Raw genomic sequence first — 12,707 nt, 5'->3', positions numbered from 1 at the left:
AGCTGGAATCTAAGCAAAACGATTTTTTTAAGTTTACTACACAAATCAATTACTTTCTAAGCTTATGAAAAGCCTGTCATCTAGGTAATATCAAAATAAGCATTCTTGAATATGGAAGAGGTGGATCCCAAGAATCCTAATTCCTTAGTAGCCAACTTGTTGTTCTAGTTTTATTGAATCTAGCTATATTTGAAGAATTTTCGACATGCACAATTAATTTACATGTTTAATCAAAGCTGAATTTATCTTAAAAAATTAATCATTGTCAGTTGCATATGCTTTTCTCAACTAATGGGTAAAAATCAATGTGGTCCACATACAGACATTAACAAATTAGCTAGCTGTTTGGCTATCAAGATCTCAAAAAATGTACACAATAAGCTTAAATTCCTCAAATGATTGGCTAAAATCAAGGCATTATACATAGGTAATTTTAAAATGGCTAACTATTAGGCTATTAAGCTATATAGAAAATAAGTGCATTGACTAGTTAGAATAAAGCAATGCAATTGGTAGCACAATGGGAGTGATCTCTGCTTAGCAATAAATATAGGACCTAGGGTTCAATCTCAGCTTCTGCAGACCATGGAATTGCATAGATATATTATGCATTAGCATCCCTAAATAATCAAACAGGAAGAAGAAGAAGAATAAAACAGAGGAGGAAGAAGAACCCAACAACACTGACACTTTAAGAAATAATTAAAAAAAAATCTTGTGAATATTTACTTCAATTTATCAGCAGTCAACCCAACAAATTGTGCACCAAACCTCCTTCTGGACCACACTGTGGTGTTTTTTGTGGATGGTGAAGCCCATCCTTCACATTTGTGCATTCGGTCTGGTATTATAATTTCCTTTTGCTAGTATTACAGCTTATTCCAATAGGCAATGCATAAAAAAAACATAAAAAGTTCCCCTGGACCCTACCCCAAATACTACCAAAAACGTTTGACATATGCCCAATCTTGGCTGGTCAAGCTCACTATCTCAAAACCAACATGATGGGTCAAATTCAATGGATAACACAGTGGTAGAGGTGGGGGCATTTGTCACTGCCCATGATGAAAGTGACTTTCAAGAGGTACTTTCTAGGAGCTCCAAAAAAAGAAAAGAAAAACTCTCCAATCAAAAATAATTCCCCTCCCTTAGCTAAAATTCCTCCTTTGCAAAACCTTGGAATATACTTAAAAATGTCTCCTGATACCCCCTTTAGTACAATGAAGATGACTCTAATAAGGGTTGCAATTTCCAAATTGTTAAAATTGATGTTTTCTTTAAACATTAACTATGATGGACCTTTGCTAATAGCTCTCCAAGATTCTAAATCAGTGGAGATACTACTCAACTCAAAAACCTATCTTATCATCCCAATAAAGTCTGCTCTATGGACCAGCTAAAATAGTTGTGTACAGCATCCCTCCAGAAATGCTCATCTAGGAGCTAAAGGAGGGGCTTTCAGACAAAACCAAATCCCAGTTGCAGACATCACAGAACTGGGCAAACCTGATGCTAATGGCCGAAAGTCAAGCAGGTTTTTTGTATTCATATTTAGAAAAAAAAAATATCCCATGCCAAATATTCCTCTTTGGACAAATGAAACAACACAAGCCCTACAAGCCAAAACCAGTCCAGTGCCAAAAAATGTCTAAAACTAGGACACACAACAAACAAATGCAGTGAAATCTTACAAACCAGCAGTGAATGTAAAAGTTCCCATTCCAAAGGAATAGCAAACTGTAAAAATGATCAGCCTACATCTATAAACTGCAAAGGCTCCAATGATTCTTCAAGCAAAACACTATGCCCTGCATGTAAAAAGCAAGCACTAACACTCCAAATAGCAACAGAGAAAGCTATACCTTACCCATTTGCAGCTCTGGAAGCAAATGCAGCCCAATCACACCAAACTAAACCCTCTATGAAAAAAACCAACACTTTCACTCATAGAACACTCAACCCAAACAACAAGCATCACTGAAAAGACTCCTTTCTCAAAACAACCCAGCTCAAATTCCTATCAGAGAAAATAGCCAAAGCTGAGCCAACTAACCTCCACATCCAATGGAAAGAGGTTTGCCTGACCACCCCTTCCAAGCAGAAATGGATCAGAAACAGTACCAGGAATTCAGCCCTTAATGACAAGCCAGATGAACAACCAAACAAGCTAACACCTAATATATGCCTCTTCATTCTAAACTCTAATGCAGTTCAGTCCATGAACCTACAACACCCACAGAAAGCAAAAATCATAAATGAATTAGCAAACATCTACCTACCCACTCACATGCTTATTCAAGCAAAAAAGGATATTGCTTTACCCCTAGCAAAGCTAAACATTGACACACAGTCATATGAAAACTAAAGCAGCAACTCTCAATACTTCTGTGGAATGTAAGATCACTTTCAGATAATAAGTTAAATGAATTAATATCTTCTATGAATAATAATTTCATTGATATTGCTTGCCTTCAGGAAACCCATTTGACAAAAAAAAAAAATTCTCCAGGATATACTACCCTGAGAAATGATAGGTCATCAGAGAGAAAAGGAAGTGGTGTAGCATTAATACTAAACAATAATATCAAATTTTGTGGCATTAACTTTCCAGATTTTTTAAATGATGTTGATACATTTGGAATTAATGTTTGGCTGAATAACACCATAATTTATACAATAAGCTTTTATAACCCTAATGGCAAAACTACAGATGCCATGGATTTCTTCAGTTATATAAGTAATTTTAATAAGCTAAAAAAAAATAGTTATTTGTAGAGATTTTAATGCCCAAAGCCTTTTGTGAGGGATAAGCCAGCAAATAAAGCTGGTGAGTTTATTGAAAGTTTAATATAAAATAATACTCAATTAGCAGTTACTACCTCTCCAAATTTAAATACATATTTTAACCCCAAAAGTGGCAAATTTTCCACAACTGACCTACAAATTGTGTCAATAAATATTTTGAATACAAATTGTATAAAGAAAATTGATAACCTTTGCATGAACCAGTTTGCCATAGTCTCTTCATTAAATGTACCCACTAAAATTCTGCCATACACACCCAAATATATTAACACTAAAGCAAATTGGACAAGCTTAATGATAAAAAAAAAAACATTTCCTGCTACATATTTAAATAAATTACAAACAGAGGCCCATTATGATAATGATAATGAAAAGGCAAACTTATTTGCAACTCTTTTCTGAAATAAGCTAACATCAAATAATAACAGCAACACCACCCCAATCTTCATAAATCCTATATACCAGCCTTGCCCAGGCTCAGAATATATAACCTGCCCATTCACAATGCATGAACTGAATAATGCAATACAACAAATTAGCAATAAGGCTAGTAGAAGCTACACTAACATACCCCCTACATGGATAAAGAATCTCGCCCCTTCTTATAAACAGGAACTCCTAAATTGTTATAATCATCCATGGGCTACATCTAAATTCCCCAGTGTTTGGAAATGTTCATCCCTCCAACCAATATTAAAGACAAATAAACCCAAATATGACCCTAAGCCTCACAGGCCAATAATGATTACTCTTGTGCTGGGAAAAGTAAAGGATAAAGTGATTTACCATCAACTACTTTGGTTTGTTGAGAAGAATAATATGAAACTTCACACTCAAATTGGTTTCAGAAAACACCATTCCTCAACAGATGCTTTTATCCTGTTAGCAAATACAATAAATGAATCTCAATCTAAAAAATAATGTCATAGTTGCTGCATTCCAAGACTTTGAAGTGGCATATGGCAATGTAAACCACCAGATCATTTTAGCTAAACTTGCAAGTTTTAGCTATCTTGGATTACCTTGAAAGCTAGTATCCTTTATAAAATCTTTCATAGAAAATCAAAATTTCATTGTTTGCATAGGTTCAGCCTCCTCTTCCAAAAATACAATAAACAAAGGGTTTTGACAGGGTGTAGTCCTGAGCTGCCTTGTAAAATAGATACCATCTTCAAATAAGGGATACAGATGCATGAGCAGTCTAGTGCATAAAGAAACATATTATGAAAACAATTCTTGCATCATAATATGCACAATAATCCTAGTTAATATGTTTTGCAGTGGAAGAACCTTTACCTTCACTTCTTTCCTTGTTTTTCCAAGAAATTTTGTGGATTTCTTAGAACCAATACATTGACAGAGCATATTCCCCACCCCCTTAGTGTGCAAATACATATCTAGAATTACATTCTGAACCTAAATATAACCTTCACTTGTATCACAAATAAACTTTACCTCACCCCCATGATGTACAAGTACATACTCTGATTTAGACATACTTAGGGGTGAGGGTAAAGTTTCTTTGTGATATAAATGAAGGTTATACTTAGATCTGGATTGTAAATCTGGGTATATATTAGGTTGGCAGATTAGGGGAGTGGGGGTATATACTCTGTTAGATCAGATCAAACCAAGATCATAGGTTTTAAGAAATTCATGAATTTCTTAGAAAAACAAGGAAAGAAGTAAAGATAAAGGTTCTCCTGCTGCAAAATATATTAACTAGAATTGTAACACATATTATGAAGTAAGAATTGTTTTCTCAACATGTCTCCTTATGTGATGGACTGTTCATACATCTATACCAAATGAGGCATAAAAAAGTGGTTTGAGCCTCATTCCTTTGCTTGATCCAAATTTATAAGGCTTTAAAGGTCTGTAAATTCATTTCTTAAAAGAAATATTTAGGACAAAAATCTTTGAAATGGTTTAAAATTGTAGCCTACTGTAATAACAGGGGTTACATCTTCAAAAACTATAGTCAAAGAAAAATAAAGATTGACAGGATCAAATTAAGGTAAATATTTGGTAAAATTCTAGTTGATTGACTTCTTGCCATCTCAGAAAGGGGTTAGGTTAGGAAAATCAAACTTTCAGGATTGGGTCTACAAGCTAAAGTATGTCCCAGGAAGGTAGGCTATGCAAAATATATCTTCTGCTTGAATGAAGGTCAACTAAATTGTTTTCAGCTTCACAACTTTGCTCAATCCCAATCCCAATTTATAAGATTTTAAAGATATGCAAATACATTTCTTAAATTTGAAAAAAAAAACATTGATATGGCTCAGAATTTCAAATAACTATTCAAATAAAAGGAATTGCATTTTCAGAACTAAAGGCAGAGAAAAAGCAACTGGTAACTGAAAATTAAGGTAAAATGTTGTTTTGTCAAAATTTCAATAGGTATTGACCTGTCATGTAGGCAAATTTCAGGGCTCTCTAGAGGGAGAAGGAGTAGAGGTGGGTACTTTAAAATACCTTCCCAGGATATACTCTAGCCTGTAGACCCATCCCTGAAAGTTTCATTTTCCTAAACTAACCCCTTTCTGAGATAGCAAGAAGTCACTCAACTAGAATTTTACCAAATATTTTTTTCAGAATTCAGATAGGTATTGACCTGTCATGTATAATCTTCAGAGTGATTGAAATAAGAAAGAGGTAGACATAGCCTAGGCTAGTAGTCTGGTAATAGCTCCCCAGGTTGCATTTTCCTTAAAGTTTTATTCAACTTATTCAGCTTACTTACCAAGATAGCAAGAGATCTTTAAACTAAAGTTTTGCCACTTAAGTCCTTGCAATCCCCCCCTCTAATGACACCACTAGGGAAAGACCGGAGACACAATTCCAGCAGAGGAAACTATTTTATTTCTGACTTAATATCAACTAAGTAGCTTATTTATGTGGCATGTTTCAAGTGTAGGCTACCAGACTTAAAATAATAACCTATGTCTAATAAAATCCAAAATTTGTCAAACTAAGCTCACCTAATTATTTGTATGGAATGTTCCTAAAACAAGATTGGAGTAGTAAGATAAGAAGCAGAAAACTGTTTAAATCAATCAGGACATTCACCAGTTAGGTTGAAATTTTTAGTCAGCTGACTTTTGAAGGGCAAAGAGGACTTTTCTAAATGAGCTACTTAATTGACATCTGTAAATAAAATTTTAGTGATAAAGTTTAACGATGGGCTAGAACTTGCATTTGGAATGTATTTTTTAGGTAGTAAGGAACGCATGAAGAGGTGGTGCAGTAAGGAACGCATGAAGAGGTGGTGCAGTAAGGAACGCATGAAGAGGTGGTGCAGTGGTTGTCACGTCAGCTCGGTAATACAGAACCAAGAGGTCGAACCTGGTTGTAGCAACACACTGCAGGGCCGGCTCAAGGACTTTTAGCAGTCAGGAAGTGTCGTTAATTCGATTATTTATTATACATAAGTTCAATTCAGTAGGGGGGAACGTCGTGAGAGTGCCAAATACAAAAGTTAGTACCAAATTTCAGGTTGGGATTTATTTTTGTAAATGGCACAACATTTATGGGTTCCCAAGCAAACAAAAAGAAACAATAATAAATAGATGAAGGAGATTCTCCCTTTGCATGCGTATTTTGTCAGAGGTCTCAGGAACAAGTGACTCCAAAGAATCTTTTTGGGAAAGGCATGAAGAATGGAACAGACGCAGGAACTTGTCATAGAGAAAGTGCTGATAATTCGGGAAAACACAAAATCCAAAAAAATTATGAAATTATTTGAAGTATCTCAGAAATTTATGCTTTGATATCTCGGGGCGAACAAAAATTTTTAATGTGCATAAATTAATTTGAATTACAGGGAAAACCTTCAGATTTCTTTGGGAGGAGGAACCTATGAAAAGGACCTCGTGCATAAAATAGGGACAAAGTGTCTTAGCCAGTGCAATAGTGCAGCCTAAGTAAAGAGCGAGGTGGCTTCCATTTATTATTATTTTTTCCCAGTCCACTTGGTATGGAAGGAGCTATCGTATCAACACCTGAGGGGTCTTATTCGATCGGAAATTTGAAGTTATTATGCCCTTCCTAAGAGTAAAAATCGAATGGAGGGTAAAAAGTCCCTCACCCGCACTCTAATCAGTTCTCCCTCCCCCCCCCCAGCATCCCTCAACCCCAACCCAATTTTGGGTTAGTTATTTTATTCAAAGCGATTCTGCCCCCTGAGATTCCAGAAACCTCAAAGCCCCTGGGGCAAGCGTTGTAAACCATAGAAATTGCCCTTTGTTTGCAAATGCTTTTTATATTCAAGATGACGGGTTTGCTTAATCAAGGGCCTCCAAAAAAGTAAAGAATATTGAGGTGAAATTTTTAGGAAATTTTGAGACACTACATGCATTCAGGATGTCAAATATCTCATCAGTCAGGATGTCAAATCTCATCAGTATATCTCAAGGATGGCGCAGGGGAATTAATTGAAAATTTTACGGAATGCTAAGGGGAATTTCGAACCTAATAAAAAGACATCATTAGCAACTTTATGATCAAACGGGCAGAGATGCAATATTTCAAGAACGGTTATGGATGTTAAGTTGAAATTTTCAAGGAATGATGAGGGTGACGTTAAACCAATACAAAAGACACCATGTACATCCAGGTTGTCAAAATGGTGTATCTGCAATATCTTAGGAATATTTAAGGTTATTGCGCTAAAAGTTTTAGGGAATACTGAGGGGGTGTTAAAATCAATCAAAAGATACTAAGTGCATCCAGGTTGTCACAAGGACGCATCCCCAATATCTGAGGAATTTGTTTTTCTGAGGAATTATCAGGATTTGTCGAGGGGGTTTCGAACTAAATCAAAATAATCTATGTGCATCTGTGTTGTCAAAAAGGTGTATCTGAATATCTTAGGACCGGCCACGGACACTAAGTTGAAACTTTCAGGGAAACTTTCAAACTTCATCAAAAGACACTATCTGTGTCAGGTTTATCAAAAATACGTACCTGCAATATCTCAGGAACAATTCAGGTCATCTTGAAACTTTTGAGGGATGTCAAGGAAGACACTCAAATAAATCGAAAGACACTACCTGCATTCAAGTTGTCAAAAAGGCGTAAGTGCAGCCTTTCAGTAACAGACAAAGATGCTCACTGGAAACTTCTAAGGCACGTTGAGAGGCAATGCAGGTTGTCTAAAGGGCGTACCACTCATGTCTTGGGGACAGCTAAGGGTAAAAAGTTGAAACTTCCAGGGAATTTTGAGGTGGGTATTAAAGTCAGTAGGAATTCATTCTAAGTTGTGCTCGTTTGGGGTTTTATCTATCATACTAATCTCTGTTCGTGTTAAGTCTGCACTGTAATTTGACGTTATTTCTGGTTATTTATAGACTTACAGGGTGACGTCGGAAGACTTCATTACAAAAAAAAATAATAAAAGATAATTACGTATCTGATGAGATTAATCGATAATGCAAAAAGGTTAAAGCTGAAACTGTATCTGTAAGAGATGATTCATCAGTATTTTTCATTTTTCATGAACTATTTAAAGTAAAAATCCAGCCAGCACAAAGAAGGCCTAAGTTAGTTTGGAAAATCTTGACAGGGTGTATATGGTGGCGTAACTAGTAAAGTTGTCTCAAGTGTGGATTCTAAGAGTACCAACCCTTTCTGAGTCTAATTGCATAGCCACCCCCCTTCCTTGCCTGAAACCCAATTGTTTTAAATTGGGGATGACGTAACTTTATTCAACTGTCTAGATATTTTTGTGAACATGATACTTACAACAGAGTAGAAAATTATTTACACAAATAATAGAACATAATAAGTAATTGGGCTGCGTTCATGATCCTCTGTGATGAAAATAAAATAATACTTTGAACTCCAAGTTTGTGACTCACTCCGATGGGACTGGGATTTTGGAGGTGTATTATCTGTTGTCAGCTTTGGCTGCTACTGGGGTCTTCTTCTTTCTTGACAGCTGGAGATTCGAGGGATCGATATGGGAATAGTTTAAGAGGGATTGATACTTGAGCGGTGTTTATGGAATGTGATGAGGCGGGTATTTTCAGCTGGGTTGGGGGTGCGTGTGTCGAGTACAACCTGGTATTTTAAGTGTAGATGGAAGGTAAACTGAAATAAAAGTTGAAATTTCTGAATTAGCTTCAACTTGTATTTCTCACAAGACAGTTTCTGCAATACACCTTTTTAAACTTCCAATTCATTTAGGCCGTGGTTTACTCTTTTCCAGGTTGAAGCTATCACTGATGAGATTTTTATGGGCTGTTATCCTTCAGGTCCTCATAAGTCAACGGTCCTTTGCTTCTTTCAACTTAGAACTATGGAGTCGTATTGAAATTAGCAGGTAGTTTTGATTTCCTAGTGGAGATTTTCGGCACCAAAGCCTGGTCAGGAGAGCTCGGGGATTCTAAAGTAGCACGTTCAACCTTGGTACCAACAATTTCCACTTCTGAATCTACTACTGCACCACGCTCTACTGCCTCTGAACCACCACTGAACCACGCTCTACTGCAGTGTTTCTAAAAGTTGTTTCAGTGTCTTCAAAATTCAGAGCTCAATCTTCCGTTATCATAATGTTCTTTAGAAGTGACCCTCCGCTCTAGTTGCCCTCCAATTTGCTGGTTATATAAAAGGCAACTAGAACTTTTAGTTTTTTACGAACGTTTTCATTAGTAAAAAATATACACAACTTACGAATTAACTTAAGTAGCGAACTTCTATGTTCGTATGTTTTTATTAAGTATATGATGGGGTTCGCCCCCTCGTCAATACTTCGCTCTTTCAAACAGTTCGTGGTAACGAACTGTAGTAAGGAGTGACCCGGGTCAATAGTAACCAAAACTCTAAAATATGGAATTTTGATACCAATAGCTGCATAAAAAGAATCGCCTTTTAGTGCTGATTTTAAATATATAAGTTTCATCAAGTTTAGTCTTACCCATCAAAAGTTACGAGCCTGGGAAAATTTGCGTTATTTTAGAAAATAGGAGGAAACACCCCCTAAAAGTAATAAAATCTTAACGAAAATCACACCATCAGATTCAGCGTATCAGAGAACTCTGCTGTAGAAGTTTCAAGTTCCTATGTACAAAAATGTGGAATTTTGTATTTTTTGCCAGAAGGCAGATCACGGATGCGTGTTTATTTGTTTTTTTTTTCCAGGGGTGATCGTGTCGACCCAGTTGTCCTAGAATGTTGCGAGAGGGCTCATTCTAACGGAAATGAAAAGTTTTAGTGCCCTTTTTAAGTGACCAAAAAATTGGAGGGCACCTAGGCCCCCTCCCATGCTAATTGTTTTCCCAGAGTCAACGGATCAAAATTCTGAGATAGCCATTTTATTCAGCGTAGTCGAAAAACCCTATAACTATGTCTTTGGGGACGACTTACTCCCCCACAGTCCTCGTGGGAGGGGCTACAAGTTACAAACTTTGACCAGTGCTTGCATATAGTAATGGTTATTGGGAAGTGTACAGGCGTTTTCAGGAGGATTTTTTTGTTGGGGGGAGGGGTTGAGAAGAGGGGGATATGCTGGGGGAACTTTCCATCGAGGAATTTGTCATGGTGGAAGAAAATTTCCATATAGGGAGCGCAGGATTTACTAGCATTATTAAGAAAAAAAGAAAAATAAATATGATTTTTTTTTTCAGCTGGAAGTAAGGAGCAGCATTAAAACTTAAAATGAACAGAAATTATTACCCATATGAGGGGCTTACTTCCTCCTAATACCTTGCTCTCTACGCTAAAGTATTTTTAGTGATTTCAACTATTTATTCTACGGCTTTTGTGATTCAGGGGTCATTCTTAATGAATTGGGACGAAATTTAAGCTTTAGTGTAAAGAACGAGGTACTGACGAGGGGGAAACCCCCTCATATATGCAATAAAAACATGAGCATACAAAAGTTCTTTACGTAAGCTAATTTATAAGTTACGTATATCTATTACTAATAAAAAGATTCGTAAAAAATGAAAAGTTCTAGTTGCCTTTTTAATTGACCAAAAAATCGGAGGGCAACTAGGCTTCCTCCCCAAATCATCCCATCAAAATTATGAGAAAGCCATTTAGCCAAAAAAAAATGGAAATTTCGTTTTAATTATTCCTCTGCGGAGAGCCAAAATCAAAACATGCATTGATTCAAAAACGTTCAGAAATTAAATAAAAAAAAAACACATTTTTTTAACTGAAAGTAAGGAGCAACATTAAAACTTAAAACGAACAGAAATTACTCCGTATATGAAATGGGTTTTCCCCTCCGCAATCCCTCGCTCTTCACGCTAAAGTTTGACTCTTTGCCACAATTCTAATTTTTAAAACAATTAAAATTTTTAGCGAAAAGAGCGAGGGATTGCGGAGGGGAAAACCCATTTCATATACGGAGTAATTTCTGTTTGTTTTAAGTTTTAATGTCGCTCCTTACTTTCAGTTAAAAAAAACTTGTTTTTTTTATTTAATACACTAAAGCTTAAATTTTGTCCCAATTCCTTACGAATGACCGCTGAATCACAAAGGCCGTAGAATAAATAGTTGAAATTACTAAAAATACTTTAGCGTAAAGAACAAAGTATTAAGACTATTTCAGACCAAAACGTAAGAATTATGCTTACGGTTTTACATAGCTAAGCTTCCAGACCAAACTACTGTCCCTTCAGACCTAATTAACTAAAAACTACGTAAATAGATCTTTCCTTCTTTTTCATGTCACTACTTTCATCACCGGACAGTTAGTTTAAATATTAGTTAGTTTATTAATACCCTCACAGGTTCCCGAGATGTTGCAGATAGGCTATTTTGACACCCTGGCATATGGTGTCTTATGATTTAGCTCAATATCGCCTCAACATTACCAGGAAGTTTTGACTTAGTATCCTAAGCTGTTCCTGAGAGGTTGCAGATAGGTCTTTTGACAACTTGGAAGCCAAAAGTGTGTTTTGATTTATCTCAACATGCACAGAAACTTTCTGCTTAATATTCCTAGACTCTCGTCAAGTATTGTAGATACGTAATTATGACAACATGGATGCACATATAGCCTTTTGATTTAGTCCGATATTCCTCTCAACAGCCCTGAATTTCACAAGTAAATACCATTATCCGTTGCTAATGTCCTGAGAAACCATCCTTTGGAGCAATTTCAAGCGTACAGTGACTTCTAATTGAGTTCATCACCCCCACAACCTTTCCTTGAAAGTTTGGACTTAATATCCTTAGCCAATCCTGAGGTATTACATATATGCCCTTTAAAAACCTAGATAAACATACTGTCTTGATTTAATTAGATATCTTTCTCAACATTCCCTGGCAATTTTGATTTAGTACCCCAAGCCGATCCTCAGATATTGCAAATACTTCTTTTTGACAACCTGGGTGCACATAGTGTCTTTTGATTTAGTGCAAAATTTTTTAAATACTCACTAAAAGTTTCAACGACTGATGACACAAAATGACCCCCCCCCCCTATATTCGTGTTTGCTATTCCCAATAGGTAGCTAATAATATCAATCATTACACCTTTAAATTAAAGAGAGATGCAGCAGATGATTCATCGAGATAGAATGCAATTCAGCAAGAATTAAACTTCAACTTGGGTCATAACATCTTTCGAATTATCTGTCAAAAACCCTCCCTCCAAATCAAAGTTCAAGGCACCTATAACGCTCCTCGAAAAATTGAACTCCACCCCCAAGCCATTGCCGGGACATTAACCATGACGTATTTTGAAACTAGGATGAATATTTTTTTCTCAGGTGAGCATGTCATTTCAGTAGTGTAACCTTTAAATACTCCGTGAAATATTGGCTAACAAGTGACCCATTTATCAATTTGACATGACCCATCTTAGTTTCAAAAAAGTATGATACAAAAAAAGTTATTATAAAAACCAACATGAGACAAATGTTTCGAGATTACGAAAAGACAAAAAG

General features: G+C 36.1%; 1 protein-coding gene across 2 annotated transcripts in view; it reads right to left on the bottom strand.

Annotated features, from left to right (window-relative positions):
• The window catches only part of LOC136039242 (enolase-like), a 42,051-nt gene extending 36,119 nt beyond the window's left edge, over positions 1-5,932 (bottom strand). The window contains exon 1 of one of the 2 annotated variants that reach the window (XM_065722795.1): positions 5,790-5,932. The gene's annotated coding sequence lies outside the window, so the exon portion shown is untranslated. The remainder of the gene's footprint in view (positions 1-5,789) is intronic. The other variant, XM_065722796.1, reaches the window with a different exon arrangement.
• Positions 5,933-12,707: the final 6,775 nt, after the last annotated feature.

This window comes from Artemia franciscana, chromosome 19 (assembly GCF_032884065.1).
Source record: "Artemia franciscana chromosome 19, ASM3288406v1, whole genome shotgun sequence".
Taxonomy (NCBI): Eukaryota; Metazoa; Arthropoda; class Branchiopoda; order Anostraca; family Artemiidae; genus Artemia; species Artemia franciscana.
The sequence above is the reverse complement of the archived record's forward strand: the minus strand, read 5'-3'. Positions and strand labels throughout refer to the sequence as shown.